This window comes from Mauremys mutica, unplaced genomic scaffold, assembly GCF_020497125.1.
Source record: "Mauremys mutica isolate MM-2020 ecotype Southern unplaced genomic scaffold, ASM2049712v1 Super-Scaffold_100251, whole genome shotgun sequence".
In the NCBI taxonomy this organism is placed as follows: domain Eukaryota; kingdom Metazoa; phylum Chordata; order Testudines; family Geoemydidae; genus Mauremys; species Mauremys mutica.
Window position 1 is genome coordinate 708,477 of NW_025423295.1, and position 16,742 is coordinate 725,218.

Below are 16,742 nucleotides of genomic sequence, written 5' to 3' on the forward strand. Positions count from 1 at the left end.
CATCTGAAAATTTTGCCACCTCGCTGTTTACCCCTTTTCCCAGATCATTTATGAATATGTTGAATAGCACTTGTCCCAGAGCCCCTGGGAGGCACCACTATTGACCTCTCTGCATTTTGAAAACTGACCATTTATTCCTACCTTGTAACCAGTTATTTACCCATGAGAGGACCTTCCCTCTCATCCCATGTGAGTGTAATAGAGCAGAATAGGGCTTCCTTGGGAGGGGGAGTGAACTGAGAATATATCAGGGGGTTGTGCACATTTACTGTCCTGGTGAAAAAGTGTGTCTGATACTCAGTCTTTGCTGCTCCTGCCAGCTGTGATGGCTGAGGACATTTTCCTTCTCTGCTCCAGGGTCTCTCTTCTGCCTGATTCTCAGCAAGTCAGGCCCCTTGCAGACTATGGCAGAGCAGTTTGGTAATAGGCTGCAGGACTCACCACGTAAGAATGTAGCTGCTGTAGCACCTTGACTGTCCATGGGCTAAATCCTGCAGCCCAGGATAACCTCCCACTGATGACAATGGGAATTGAGCCTTTGTAACTAGCTGCTGGTACCTGAGGTCTCAGCTATGGATTAAACTGGGGGCAAACACAGCTTCAGCCAAAGAAGTGAACGATGTAAGTGAAAGAGCAAAGCTGGCCCTGGGGAGCTGCTGCAGTCCCATCACCACAGCTGGAAGGGAGAAGAGGAAAAACTCCCTAAAGTGCTGAGAGGAGCCCCAAGAAAAGGAAGTTTGTCAGGGAGATCAGTAGCAATAACTATGAAATGACGGAGTGCTTTCTCCTCTGTGCTGACATGGTTGAATTGTGTTACTTTACTGTGAGAATAAGCTTTAAAATATCCTGCTCTAATTTCAGGATGCGTCTGTAACTATAACTGGACCCTGTGGCCTCTGGATAGTGATCTTTGGGCAGAGCTGGCTGAAGAGCGTTCCTACTCACCAGGAGATCCTGGCTTGGCCTGACAGTTCCTCCTTGCAGAACCTGGCTTGTCTGTCAGGCTCCTTTTTTGTATCTCTTCTCATACAAAGAAAAGACCTCACTGCACAATCCTTGTAAGTGCTTGTTCAAGACACAGAGACCCTTCCTTGCAGCTAAGTCTTGGAAAGTGTTAAATGGTAAGTCTGGAGCTGATGGAAAGGTTACCATGACTCAGAGTTGAGCTGAAGCTGCTGTGACTGAAACACAGAGCACTAATCAGTATCTGATCACGGCAGCTTGTGGGAGAAGCGCATGTTAGAAGCCCTCTGTCAACTCAGCTGTGGCTTTCTGTTCACAGAGAGCCAGACAGCAAAAAGTCTGCAAGTCTTGAAGGAAATGGGAAATGTCTGTACTTTGGAATTTGAAGGTGTAGTCTTGGACCATCAAGTGGAATGATTGCAAATACTCCACAAGGGCAAGCACCGTGGTTTAGCTGGCTAAAGCACCTGTTTAGTAAACAGGAGATCCAGGGTTCAATTCCCAGTGGTGCCTTGGTGTATGGCTTCTACCTTCTCTACTCACGTTTTCCTGTGTCTTCCTAGGAAACAGACGAGACCTCCCTTGCCAATCCAAGTAATTGCTTGCTAAGGAAAAGGCTTCTTTGCAGAGGAGCATTGAAGAGAATCAAGTCACCAGCCTGGAGTTGATGAAAAGGCCATTGCGTAGGTGTCATGAATAGTTAGTAAAGGGTTAAAGCACAGTACCTGGTGGGCATCTGACCTGAGGACCAATCAGGGAAGAGAATTTGAAACTCCTAGGAGGGAACTTTTCCCTCTGTTTGGGGGGGTCTTTGTCTTTGGCCGTTTGGAGTTCAAGAGACCAAACGAGTTAATCAAGTCCCTACAAGTTCCACCTTTCTGAACTAATTTCTTCTAGTCAAGATAGTGAGTATTAGAAAGATACTTTGTGTCCTTATCTAATAATCCTATGTTTGCAATTCTGTGTGTTTGCTATTGATTATTCTTAATTCTGCTTGTACTGGTTGTACTGAGAAAGAGAGAGGATTCTCTCCAGAACTTAGCAAGGTTATACCCTATGAGTGCCCAGCTTGGATTCATAGAGATTCTGTATTTTCTTTTGTTCTCTTAATAAATTCTTTTCTTTTCTTTGGACTTGGTTAATTCCTTCCCTTGGGGAAATTCAGGGGAAGGGGAGGGGGAAGTGGGCTGCTTCCCTGTGTGTGTGAGATTCAAGGAGTTGAATCAGGGGGGAGGGGGAAGGTTCCTCCTCTGTGAATTGATCTGTGTTCCCAAGGGGGGAAACAGGGGTGTCCCGGCCCACGGAATTGATCGGGTGGTGGCAGCCGAAGGGAAGACCTACCCTAGGATTTTGGGGTGGGGGAAGACATGCGGGTCCTCACTTTGAAACCGCCCAGTTTCAAGTGAGGGTAGACTCTGACAGTAGGCAAGGAGGTTGCTTAGACTGCAATTGCTGTGACTCGAGAGCCTGTGTTGCGCCCATGCAATTCGCTGGGAATATCTATGCACAGAGCCCCTTCTAGAGGGTTCTCTGCAGGGCTTGCAGGAAATGGAGAATTACTGTCCTTTCACCTTTCATTTTATTGTTGTTGATGAAACACGGAGCAGTTAGGGGAGAAGTCCCAGCGAGTGGCACCATGGCAGAGCTTGCCAAGAGAGCTGCTGGATAAAGAGCAGATTCAGGATCCAGCATCCAGTGCTGCCTTGCTGAACGTGCCTCCTCTTGTCACCTTTTGGTCAATCTTTTTTGTTAATGGAGAAGCCCAACTCTGGCTAGCTATAGAAATGCTTGCAAAAGAAACGAGTCTTTTTGCTGACAACTGTCAAAAGGAGGCTTTGGATAAACATGGAAACAAGGTCAAGGTCACTGAACCTCATCTTGCATGTGCAGCTGTTGAAACTACAAGGCAGAGCACTAAGCACAGTATTACCCATGGCTGGTCACAGCAGGATCTCTGTGTGGTGGGATCCGCGGGGTACAATCCCAAACTGTGGAACTGCTCTGTCCTCTTCTCTCTCCAGCCTGGGCTGTGTCTTACAATGCTGCACTAGTGACAAGCAGCAAAACCCCCTCCATGTGCTGTGATCACTCAGCCACCAACATGCAGCAATGCACCCAACTAAGTGGCATGAATGCTCTATAAGCCACTCCTCAATTATACATAGAGAGACACCAGCATATCTCCCCAGCCCTCAGCCTTGCACCTCAGATATGTACCGTCTTACACTGCTCAAGACCTCTTGAAAAGTGCAAGCTCATTAATTAATTCACCACTTCCTCAAAAAGAAAGTGAACATGCACCAGCCTTTTTAATCTGAGCAGCTTTCCCAAGCACTTTGAACAATTTCACAAGTAAGTATAAAACATTAAAATAAGTTTATTAACTACAGAAAGATAGATTGTAAGTGATTATAAGTGTTAGGCAGAGAGGTCAAAGTTGGTTACATAAATGAAAATCGAATCTCAGTGTGACATTCTATACCTTTGGGGGAGCAGCTGTACCACCCATATTCCTCATTTTCATATAATCGTGATCTTACATATAGAGCATGACTTGTAAGGTATCAGGGGAAAGGATATGATCTGCTGAAAGGCATTTCTCTACCCATCTATGTACACCATTCATGCATATGACGTTATGAGAATTGTGCAGTGTGGTTGTCACTATGTTGTAAGTTGGGGGAATCAGCTATCACCTGCATGAGGCCACACACGGGGAATTGCTCAGCCTTGCTTGGAGAGACGCAGTGATGCTCACCTGTCTCTGAAGAGGGCCACAAAGCCAATGGGGAAGAAAGGACATGATAAAAGGAGAGACATTCGCTAAGCTTTATCTCTCTCTTCCACCTCCACCTACAGACACCACCACACCAAGCGACTGAAGAGCTGATCAAAGGGGAGACCCCGGCTGAAAAGCAACCAGCCAGCCTGTGGTGAGAAGCATCTAAGTTTATAAGGGCACTGAAAGGGTTAAGATCAGCTTAGAATGTGTTTTGCTTTTATTTCACAAAAACAGCGAGGAGTCTGGTGGCATTTTAAGGACTAAGAGATTTATTTGGGCATAAGCGTTCGTGGGTCAAAAACCCACTTCTTCAGATGTATGGAGTGAAAATTGCAGATACAGGCATAAATATATATTGGAACATGACATGAAGAGAGTTATCTTACAAGGAAAGAACCACTGTTGAAGGCCAATTCAGTCAGGGTGGATGTGGTCCTCTGCCAATAATTGATGGGGAGGTGTCAATACCAAGAGAGGGAAAATTGCTTTTGTAGTGAGCCAGCCACTCCCAGTCCCTATTCAAGCTCAAATTAATGGTGTTAAATTTGCAAATAAATTGTAACTCTGCAATTTCTCTTTGAAGTCTGTTTCTGAAGTTTTTTGAATGGCTACTTTTAAATGTTAATGAATGTGAAAGTGTGAATGTGTTACTGAATGTGTAAATGGATTATTGCTTGTGCAAGTCCCATATGGTCTAGTGGTCAGGATTCCCGGTTTTTTACCTAGGTGGCTTGGGTTCAATTCCCAGTGTGGAAACAGTCTAGAGCTTTTGCTCAGAGGGGAGGCAGGAAATGAAAGGAATGAAAAGGGATCCTGCCAGCAGGGGAGTTGGACAGTGTTCAGAGGGGATCCCAGAAGTGGGGATGGGGGGCAGACGTCTGAAGGGAGATCAGGGAAGGATCCCAGCTGTAAGGGAAGTTGACACTCTGGAGAGCCCAGGCCTGGCATGGGGAGTGGGAAGAGTGACTCTGTCCCTCTAAACTCACCACCGGCAGACTAGGCAGGCTTGGAAGAATTATGTGTTTGTTGGTGAATGTCAATTTCTGTGTAAACACACAACCCAATGGCAAAATATTTCCATCGATAATAATCAAAATTGACAGATTGGCAAAGTAAGAAGCATGCTGCTTGAGAACTTATCCTGTTCTAATCCTATAGGGGTCCCTTCTGCCTTAGGCACCACCCTGTGGGCGTTTCATTTCCCTCCCCATTTTCACACAGAGACACAATTTCCTTTGCATGGATCCATGAACAGCAAAACCTCCCTGTGTCTCTGGTCTGAGCCAGGGCATTCGATTCCATTGAAACCTTCTCTCCTGCAATGGCAATGGTCAGAGAGAGGGGATGCGGCCACCTTCACCCCCCGGCAGTGAGATATTCTCTCTCCTCTTCATGCTGCTGCTGTTATTCCATGAGTCATCAAGGATGGAATAAAAAGCTGGGTTTACTCCAGGGTGAGGAAAGAAAGGAGCCACCAACTCCCTGAAAAATCTCAGTGCTCAGAGAAAACCTGCCCTGCTATTGGACTCACAGAAGTGCTGGCGATACGACGGGAAAAGGGACTGTCTGAATTGTCAAGGCAGGAAATGAACAATCTATAGCAATATCATTAACCACAAGCACACTCCAATCATGCTCCAGCCAGTAGGAAAATGGGCAGGAATTCTTGCTATTCAGCCATGGCCACACGTACAGAGCTGCACAGCAGTGAGTGTGCTGGGGAAGCTGGTCTGAGCAAACAATTGGAAATGGCCTTTCAGTGAGAACAGAACCATAGTGTAGAAAGGCCCCTGTGTTAAGTGGCTGTGGCTGAGATCTAAGGGAGCTGGGCTAGAAAACCATGGGTATCTTTCTGTGGAGGCTTGATTCTTGCCAGCAAGGCAAGGCTGGTGTGTGGTATCTTCATGGTTGTACTTTCAGTGTCAGATCACCCACAGTGCGCCAAGTCTAGACGTATTCAGAGGCTAAGGACAAGTCAACATTTCAAACATTGAGTCTATGTCACTGCAGCTAATTAACGGAGATGCTGTATGCCAGAATTTCTCAAACTTCCTTTCACTACAACCCGCTTCTGCCAAAAAACTTACTACATGGTCCCTGGGAAGGGAGGTGGAAGAATGCCATATCTTATACTGACATGTGCCAACTTCTCATAAACTCAAGGCTGGATCTGTGGGAAGAACGTCTCCCTACAGAAGAGACTAACACAATAGGAACAGGGATTCTTTGTTCAATCTGCAACTCTGAATAAGACACAATTATTTAGTTCTTAGCTCCAACACCTGGCAATTTGCTGACCAGGCCTATCTTAGCAAGCAAGGCTTTCTGTTTACCCCAGTTTTCTCTTAGCTGATCACGATTTGCTAGGCCTCCGGTCCCTTGACCATACTCTAGACTTTGGGTCTGGAAAAGAGGTGGGACAATCCATAGACCAGGTTGTTATACAAAATGCACATGGATTTTAACCCTTCACATTCAGTAATGGCAAAGTTCTTGGTTCAGGCTTGTAGCAGTGATGGAATAAACTGCAGGTTCAAATCAAGTCTCTGGAGTCCATCCACAGCTGGGATGGGTCATTCAGTCCTTTGTCTAGAGCTTCAGTTTGTAGCAAAGTCCCTCCAGAGGTATGAAGCAGGATTGAAGACAAGATGGAGATGAAGCATCAGCCTTGTATAGTCTCTTGCCATGTGGTCTTTGCTTTCTTTGTCTCGAGGACACTCTATCCAGCATGTGGCATAGAAAAACTTAAGAGTTCTGTCCACAGGCAGGTCCCTGCGTACCTTGCTGAGGGACAAGGCGTATCTGCCTTCTCTCAATGGGTCGATTGTATAGCTGACCTCAGACTATTGGTGGGGAGGTGGTGACCTCACAGAGAGATGCTGACATCAGGCAGGCAGGTCAGGGGCGAGGGGCCAGGGAAACCTCAGAGACCCCTGTGGCTTTGCTTCAGCAAGTCTCCTTCTCCAGGTCTCTCTTTGAGGACTGAGAGAGTATTCGGGTTCACGTACGTGAGCCCCAGGAGGAACCTTTTTCGAGTTTTCTCCTTCTCTTTTAGTGATTTTACTAGAAAACAGCCGCCCCTGTTTAGAAGGTAAGAGCCTCCTCGAGGGAAGGGGTGTCATGAAGGCATCACAGTTCGGATGCCGGTGAGCAGCAGGCTCAGCTGTCAGAACTTCCCAGAGCGATGAAAGGGGAGGGGCCCATGGCTCTGTAGCAGGAATGCAGGGCAGACGAGTTCACAGCCGCCATTGTGGGATACTGGAGGAGGCCAGTTATGGTGATATAATGAACAGCAGCATCTACTCTGTCACTTTAAGTTTGCTGCAAAAAGCTCTAGACCTCTCATCGAAGTCGTTTTATTTTGTCAGCAAAACAGGGCAGTTTTGTCACCAGACGTGGCATTGCAGTGTGTACACCAGCCACAAGCTGCCGACCGAGGGAGCGTTGTGTGTTTTTCACACACCAGAGCAATATAATTCTGCTGAAACAACTTTGTAGTGCAGACCTGGCCAAAGATTCACTCACACACAACTTGCAAGGAAAACGTCACCTGCACCTCTGCTTTGCAGAATCCAAACACAAGCAAAGCTTGTCAGGCCCTGGTGGCGATGGCAGAGAGTCAGGTGTGGGCAGACACTATAGTGTAACCCCCAACAGGCACCATGGCTTAGTTGGCTAAAGCATCTGTTTCGTAAACAGAAGATCCTGGGTTCAACTCCCAGTGGTGCCTTGTTGACTGGTTGTTGGTTATTGTCAGAAGGCAAGATTCAGAGCTAGATGGTCCTTTGGTCTAGCCCAGTGTGGTTTTCCTTATGGTTTAAATAACACTCACTGGCACTGATAATAGAGTTACTGAAGGTTTGGGAGTTAGGAGTGGGTAGGTCAGTGGTCCAGTCCCCACACAGATGACCCCATCCCTCTGGGACAGGGGCAGGTCTCAGCTCTCACCCAAATGCTCATTGTGGCTGCCAGAATCTGTGAGCAGCTCATTTAGTTTACGGCAAAGGTTGAGTCCTGCTTTGTGCACCGTGTGTGAGAATGAAAATCCTAAACTGCCCTTTGAAATAACGAATGCAGCAGGATGTGTTATTGTCCCTGCCCCAAAGCAGACAGACCAATGGGGAAATGCCGTCGAGTCCAAGGTAATACTCCACTGCCATTTTACCTTTTTTGCTGGCTAAACTCCTTCTTATCTGCCCGGCCCAGGCTGTCCTCTGCCTCAGCTGCTGCTCCCAGCCTGCAGGGCCCCCAGGGGAACAGAGGCTGGGACAGGGCAGCAGCCTGGGCTGGGCTGGGAAGATGCTGGGAGTTCTCGTTCCCTGAGAACTGGCCTGGCTCCCTTCTCAACAGCAAACAAATCAATTCCACGTCCCCTTCCCAGAAAAACCAGCCTGGAGCCAAGGGCAGCAGGGGACGATTCCCTCCAGTTCCCACCGAGGCAGGAGAGAACCCAGGGTGTTTCTAGCAGAGCTTATGGAACTGACGTGAGGAAACCAGCCTTTAATAACAGGCAGTTCCAGTTTAAGCTCAGTGTTTTTAACAATTTCTACAACATTAAATAACCCTTCAATCACAGTGTCACCATCCATAAAATTGCTTCAGCCTTACAGGTTCCCAAGTGCAAAACTAAACATCTCTTCAAATCCAAGAGAGTGGAGATCAGTCAATGTTCAGAGTCATCCCACATAGAAGAACCATGTTGTCGTATATATTGGCCCCATCATGTGGCCATTGCCTTTCCCTCCTCTCTGTTAAAAGTTTTGGTATTTTGTGCAGAAACTTTCTTCCCTCAGGAGGGACCTGGGAACCAGGGCTGCCAGCCAGACAAACACCTTTAAGAGGAGGTGTAACCCGTCAAAAAGTGATCTCCCTCCTTCAGTTCAGTGACAGCCTGAAATGCTACTTATCCCAGCAGAGCTGGAGGATTGAAAGCAGCTACATCAAGCCCCTGTATAGCTAACAGGAATGAACACAAACACTCCCTGGTATCTGAAGTGATGTTTAGTTTTACCCTTGGTAAACTACAAGACTAAAGGGAAAGATGGTGGTGCCAGGTATTAAGAGTGAAACATGAAACAATCATCATAGTTATGCCCATAGTGACTGCAAAATCTTTCTATATTCTTCTTATTATCATCAGTGTTATTTTCTCTGCTGTCTAGACATTGACTGGACCTTGACCAAGAAATTTGGATCTTGATAAAATAATCGACTACCCCTGGTTAACACAATGGACTTGACACCCACTGGGGTGTCCCTACACAGGTACAAGTACTAACAACAGTGGCTGCCTTTTAGCCATAGCTTTTCATCAGGGCAATAAATTGATACCAATTCCTGTTAAATAATTTCTCAGCCAGAGTCCCTCTCCCACATTCCTTAGGGCCACCATGTGGACGTTTCATTTCCCACCTCAATTTCACACATAGACACAATTTCATTTGCACAGATCCATGAACAGCAAAACCTCCCTGTGTCTCTTGTCTGAGCCAGGGCATTAGATTCCAGTGAACCCTTCTCTCCTGCAATGCGATGGTCAGACAGAGGGGATGTGGCACCTGCATCCCTGCCAGGGAGATATTGGCTCGGCTCTTTCTTTCTGCTGCTGTTGTTAGTCCATGAAACATCAGGGATGGAATGCAAGTCTGAGTTCATGCACCAATCCCCTGAAACATTTCAGTGCCCCAGAGAAATCCTGACCCCGGATATTGGAATGATATGGTGGAGATTCGAATAGGAAAGGGACTGTCTGAATTGTCAGTGTGGGGAACGAACAACAACCTATAGCAATGTCGTTAGCCACAAACAGACTCTCATCATGCTCCAGCCGTAAGGGAAATGGGCAGGAACTCTTGCTGTTCAGCCATGGACACACTTACACTAATGCACAGCCGTGTGTGTGCTGGGGGAGCTGGTCTGAAGAATTTGAAGTGACAATTCTGTGAGAACAGAAACATTGTGTAGTGAAACAGCTGTACGTCAAGTAGTTGTGGCTGAGTGGTTAAGGCCATGGGCTAAAAATTCCTTGGGGTCTCCCCATGCAGGTTTGAATTCTGCCAACTATGGAAGCATTAGTGTATTGTCATTGCTGTTGTCTTAGTGCCTGAGCATCCATGGAGCAAGATCTGGTCTCACTCTGAGGCTGTCTACACTTAAAATACTGCTGTAGCACTGTGGAGTAGACAGTTGCTACAGTGAGGGGAGGGGTTTTCCATCCCTCTAATAGCTGCATTGGCAGGACAATCTTTCCTTTCATTTAGCACTATCTAACCACGGCTTAGGTCAGCTTAATTATACTGGTTCTGGGGGTTTTCACACCCTGAAAGATGTACTTGTTAGAGGGTTTATCCCATCACCCTCCCATTCCCTGGTCCTTCTCACGTGACCAGAGCGCAGCAATGCATGAAGCTCAAAGGTGCAAACAATTAAATGTGTATTGGGGTAAACTTCCAGCAAGCAATGATTCCAATTTCCTTCCTCAGTGTCCCCCTTCCAAGCTCTGACACCACAGAGCCTTGCCTGTGTCCCTGTTCCCCTTCCCTGTTCCTATTCCCCCCGTTAGCAAAACATCATTCCCATTCCCCTACCCCCATTCCCATCCCCCGCTTACTTCCTGATTGACTGCAGACTATATAGTAAAACTGGAGTTCTGCTTAGCTATGCCTTAACCAATCATTTTACTGAGATTTAACTAACCAATCCTAACATATTGTAACACGATTATCTAACCAATTATACCCCACCATCTTAATTGGTTTACACCCAACAAATTAATTATACAGCAGACAGAAACAGTCACAGAACCAGACAGAGATTATACAGACAAGCAATAGGAAAGTGGGGACTACAGTGATAGAACAACAAAGAAATGAGGATTTCACACCCCAGCTGTTGGTAAGTGAGTTGTTCCCAGACAGGATGCTATCATGGTAGAGGTTGTGGGTGCTGGTTGCTTAACTGTCTGGCCCCCAGGGTAGGATTTTGAGGTTCACCATTACTGTCTCAGAATGCCAGCACTCATCTTTTGTTCACTTAAAATGTGAGCAGGGAGATTACAACACTGCAGAACTCATGGAGCTCCAGGAAACGTGTAACTTTAGGTCCGGGTGAGTGTGTCTAAAAATTAGCTGTGCTGTAGAAGGTCTCTAGGAGTTGAAAGAGATGTGCCGTCTCAACCTCCCTAAAGCGTTCATCAACTATTAATGAAAACTAGGGTTCATAAGTCATATTCTTTGTAGTATCAGGATGGTGGACTGGTCTAAAGTGCTAGTTATACGACTCTTTTTTTTTCAATCCCTTGGGTGTTCTGGTCTCTGCATAGAGATGTGGTTTCACATCCCACTCCTGACATGACCATTTAATTCTCTCTGGAGAAAATGGCCTCACTTCAATCTCCTTTGCAATAATAGAACCCCATTTGCTTAGCTTTGCTATTCCAGTAGTTGTGAGAGAAGCTCCAAACCAGGGGGAAACAGGACCTGTTCTCTCGACCCATCAATTTTTTGTCTTCCTTCATTCCAAGCCATTTTCTCAGATACATCCGTATTTCCCACACTTTTATGAAACTTTAGGATCATCATTTAATTGCCATACAACTGTACTTATGAAGTGAAGTGAAACACAACATTTTTTGGATATTCTTGCAGAAGAGTTTTGCTTTCTGACCTGGAATTGAACAGGGGCTACCCGAGGGGGACAATGCTACTCCCTTTTCTTCACTCATTCAAAAAACAAAAGTTTGTGGTGCCCTTTGTTTCCCTGTTCTTCAAACACCTGTCAGGGTGGCCTAGGGATACTGGGCCCTGACTCTCGGGGTCCCTCTCTGCCCTACCTTTCTATATGATTCTGTTGTATGGGTTTGTGCTGTGTCGTTGTTCCACGCTGAGCTGTTTTGCACAGTGTCACTTTGCACTCTGATGCATTGTTTCGTGTTGTATGGTTTTTGCTCTGCCTTGTGTTGTGTTGGTTTGAGCTGAGCTCTTTTGCAGTGTATCATTTTGCCCTATGGCGCGTTCATTTGCATGGTGCTGAATTGTCGGGCTTTGCACTTCTACGTATTGTCACTTTGTGCTGTGGAATGTCAGTTCACGCTGAATTGTTAGATGTTAGATTGGGGTGTTTCCACTTTTGTTGTTGTTTATATTATATTGCGATGGCATCGAATTACAGAGCTGTACGGCTGCAAGGGCCCTGGAGAGGTCATGAAATCCAGCCCTAGCTGCTGAGGCAGGGCCAAGCAGAGATGATGCGTCAGGGCCATGTGGGGTCAAGTGCCCACAGCAGCCGGCCCAGGCAGGGAGCAGAAGAAGGGAACCAGAGCCAGAGCAGGTTGTCTATGGGACCAAGTCTATGGAGAGTATCCTTGACAGAGGTTTGTTCAACCTGTTGTTAAAAACCTCCGAGGACAGAGACTCCACAGACACCCTTGGGAGCCTATTCCAGAGCTTAACTACACTCAGAGTTAGAAAGCTGTTCCCAACATCTAACGTGAATCTCTCTGGCTGCAGATTAAGCCCATTACTTCTTGTCCTACCGTCAGTGGACATGGAGACCAATTGATCATCGTCCTATTTATAAAGACCAAACTTTTCTCTCTGCAATCATCCGTTAAATGGTTATTATCCCCTCTTCTTGCCTGGGGTAGAATGGAACAGGAGAAAATCCTCTCTTAACAGAGGATGCAAATGTCAGTTTGGTCTCTCTTCATGTTTTACTGAAGCTCAGAGAGAGGAAGAAACATGACCTGCCAAAGAGCATAGAGAGTTTATTTCATTTTGGTCTGTGACTATTAGCAAAAGAGTGACACCTAAGGGCTGTCGCTACCACCCACCATGGGGCTTGGATTTATGATGGTGGGATTAAGAGCCTCATGCTCTACCAACTGAGCTAGCTAGATTTAAAGTCAGTCAACTGCCCAGTCGCAGTGTAGGAGGAGCCTGAGGGTGTTTATTTGTGAGCTGAGGTTCCCTGTCTGACATTTGCCTTCTTTCCTGGTTCGTTATGTCTCCAGCGAGCAAACCGGAGCTGTCACAAGGCTGGTTAGATGCTGCTCTCTAGCCCAGAGAGCTGGGGTTGATTTAGCATGCTGCCACCATCAGCTGGTCAGAGTAACCAGGGTGGGAGGGTGGAATTTAGGATTCTCCCACCAGGGGGAGCTGCTGTTGGACTCATCTAGTGGGGGAGAGTCTGAAAGTCTCAGCTCCCAGAGAGGGGGCAGACAAGCCAGTTCCCCACACACACATTTTCACAGGGAATCAGGCCCTCCTTGGGAAAAACTCAAAAGAAGCCCAGGCCCAGGAGTGTCAGAGAAGGGAATCACTGTTTGCTTTAGGAGATGGGTGAGGGAAACCTGCAGGTCCTTAGATCCCTCCAGCACCTGATAGAACCATTTGTGGGGAAGGTCTGGGGAAGCCGAGGGGGACAAGGAGACGGGAAAAGGGCTTGCAGCTGTTGTGCAATCCCCATGCTCCCAGCAGAAGGGTCCGGGGGGCTCAGCACTCAGAACTCACAAGATGGCAAAGCTCAGAGCCCCATTACATGGAGTCAGACTGTGATCAGCTCACACCCAGGGGGAGCAACACCCCTCCCTTGGTCTCTATGCCAGAGCTCCTATCAGCTCAGTGTCCTTCCCGCAAGAGTCGGCTGCTGAGAGGGTTGCAATGGGGTAAATGAAGGCAGAGGAGAATTGTTCCTGATGGGTTTTCTTTGTGTTGCTCTGGCTTTGGCTACACTTGCATTTCAAAGCGCTGCCGCGGCAGCGTTTTGAAGCGCTAAGTGTAATCAAAGCACCAGTGCTGGGAGAAAACTCTCCCAGCGCTGTCTGTACTCCACTTCCCTGTGGGGAATAACGGACAGCGCTGGGAGCGCGGCTCCCAGCGCTGGGGCTTTGACTACATGGCGCTTTGTAGCGCCGCAATTTGCAGCGCTGCAGAGGGTGTGTTTTCACACCCTGCTGCAGCGCTGCAAATTTGTAAGTGTAGCCAAGCCCTCTGTGATCCTGCTGGAGGAAGCATCATTTGAGTTTGTTTCAGTGACTTAGGTTGGGCTCAGGTTCTGACCCTGAGTACAGGGGTTCTCTGCTCTTAGACTGTGGCTACACTTAGCGCTTCAAAGCGCTGCCGCGGCAGCGCTTTGAAGCGCTAAGTGTAGTCAAAGCGCCAGCGCTGGGAGAGACCTCTCCCAGCGCTGTCTGTACTCCACCTCCCTGTGGGGAATAACGGACAGCGCTGGGAGCGCTCCCAGCGCTGTGGCTTTGACCACACTGGCGCTTTGCAGCGCCGCAATTTGCAGCGCTGGAGAGGGTGTGTTTTCACACCCTGCTGCAGCGCTGCAAATTTGTAAGTGTAGCCAAGCCCTTAGCCTCTCAGGGAATGGACAATGGAGCAGCTTCAGAAATTGGATAGAAAGTAGCCTAAGAAAGTGTAGCATAAGTCAGAAGAAAAACATCATTACATCCCTGGTGGCCTAGTGGTTAGGATTTGGCATTTTAACTGCCATGGCCTGGGTTCAATTCCCAGTCAGGGAAAAGTGACTTTAAACCAAAAAATCTTCACTTGCAATGTAAACAATTCCCTAGCTTTTTCCTGAGTCTCCCATCTTCCCAGTGTCTCCATGGCAGGGCTGGCACCGAGCAGCAAGCAGGTTCCTGGGGAGGCACAAAGGCAGGTCTGGCCCTCTTGGAGGGAAGGACTTGCTGCTGAATTGCCCCCAAAAGTAGTGGTGGTAGAGCTGCCGGTGAAGTGCCACAAATTGTGGGTTTTTTATTTTATTTTATTTCTTTTTTCGCTTGGGGTGGCAAAAACGCTGGATCTGGCCCTGCTCCATGGAAGACAATTTGTTAAATCCCAGATGAGTGGGGTTAAACCAGTTCTCAGCCTGAGTCCTTTGCTCTTAATCCTGAGGATATTGTCCCACCATGGGGCCATTTCCTGCCTCTCTTTCCTAGGGAAGCACAATTTTCCTTGCACAGACACAGGAACAGCAAGATCTTTCTCTGTCCCTTGTGCAAAGCAGGGGGCCAAATTCCATGGAAACAATGGACAAGCAGGGGACCCTGGGCATATCCAGCCCTGGCTGTGAGATGTTCCCTCCCCTCTTTCTTTATGCCCCTGTTGTTATTTCATGGATTGTCTGGGATGGGGGAAAAGCTGAGTTCACTCCAGGTGGAGGGGGAAAAGGACCCTGAAAATCTCAGGCCCCAACCCCTGCTACCAGGATCACTGAAGTGCTGGGAATCTGCATGGGAAAGGGACGGTGTGAATTATCAAGGTGGGGAATGAATAACAATCTACAACTAGATCCACCTCATTAACCACTGACACAGGCTAATCCTGCTGCCGATAGAAGGGAAACTGGGAGTGATTCTTTGCTGTCAGCCATGGAAACAGTGACCCAATTGCACCGCAGTGAATGTGCTGGGGAAAGCTGGACTTCACAGGCAGGTGGAAATAGTGGATCCTAGAAATACCTGGAGTCCCCCACACCATTTCTGCCACCAGGGTGAGATGTTGAGCTACTCACAGCACACCCCACCATGACCTTGAAGCATGGGGTGGCAGCACCCCCCACCCAATGCAGGGGAGAGGGCTGAGTGTATCTCTGCACCCTGAGTCCAGGGCACCCACTCTCTCTGCCCTACACATCAAATAAGGCCCTGCTGCAAAGTGACCCCTATGAACAAGTAACCTCCAGGAGAGCAGGATTGGCCCTCAGACAGGGGAATGGGTTTCTTGTGAAGCTTTTAGGTTACTGGATTTGCTGGAAACAGGAGGGCTCTGAGTGTGACCTAAAGCACTCTTGGCCCATCTGGGGATGTAGCTCAGTGGTAGAGCACATGCTTTGCATGTATGAGGCCCTGGGTTGCATCTCCAGGTCTTTTTTTTCCCACCCTGTTTCTTTGCTCATTCCCAGAGGGGATGTGGCCATCAGTCTCCCTGCTCAGTCAGGGGCAAGTGACAATTGCATGGAAGGTCTGTGGGGGCTTCTGCTCCGAAGTCACCTTGGTACATTTAAGATTCCCACCCGCTGTGCTGCTTGGGACAAGGGTAGATGAGAAGGGCGAATCCTCCAGCACTGGAGGGAAAGCTCCCATCTGCACAGACTGAGAGGCAAGGAAACAGAGGGGCAGTCAGTGCTCAGAGAGGAGAGAGGTCAGTGATTTACACCCACCAGGGGACACTGCCTTTTTGAGTATCACAGGGGTAGCTGTGTTAGTCTGGATCTGTAAAAAGCGACAAAGAGTCCTGTGGCGCCTTATAGACTAACAGACGTACAGGAGCATAAGCTTTCATGGGTGAATCCCCACTTCATCAGATGACTGTAGTGGGAATTCTGTGAATGGCTAGCTACAACTAATCAGGAAAGAGATCTTGGAGTCATCACGGATCGTTCTCTGAAGACGACCACACCGTGTGCAGCGGCAATTAAAAAAGGAAACAGGATGTTAGGAATCATTAAAAAAAGGATAGAGAATAAGATGGAGAATATCTTATTACCCTTATATAAATCCATGGGGGAGGGATAGTTCAGTGGTTTGAGCATTGGCCTCCTAAATCCAGGCTTGTGAGCTCAATCCTTGAGGAGACCACTTAGGGATCTGGGGCAAAAAATTGGTCCTGTTAGTGAAGGCAGGGGGCTGGACTCAATGATCTTTCAAGGTCCCTTCCAGCTCTCAAAGAGTGGTATATTTCCATTTATTACCTTTACCCACTTTTGAATACTGCATACAGATGTGGTCTCCTCATCTCAAAAAAGATATACTGGCACTAGAAAAGGTTCAGAGAAGAGCAACTAAAATGATTAGGGTTTGGAATGGGTCCCATCTGAGGAGAGATTAAAGAGACTAGTATCAGAGGGGTAGCCGTGTTAGTCTGGATCTGTAAAAAGGAACAAAGAGTCCTGTGGCACCTTATAGACTAACACAGGGGTCGGCAACCTTTCAGCAGTGGTGTGCCGAATCTTCATTTAAGGTTTCACATGGCAGTAATACATTTTAACA

General features: G+C 47.6%; 1 non-coding gene across 1 annotated transcript; it reads left to right on the forward strand.

Annotated features, from left to right (window-relative positions):
• Positions 1 to 7,401: 7,401 nt before the first annotated feature.
• On the forward strand, positions 7,402 to 7,475 carry TRNAT-CGU. Its single transcript has one exon. It is a non-coding gene; the product is annotated as a tRNA-Thr (tRNA).
• The last annotated feature ends 9,267 nt before the right edge of the window (positions 7,476 to 16,742 follow it).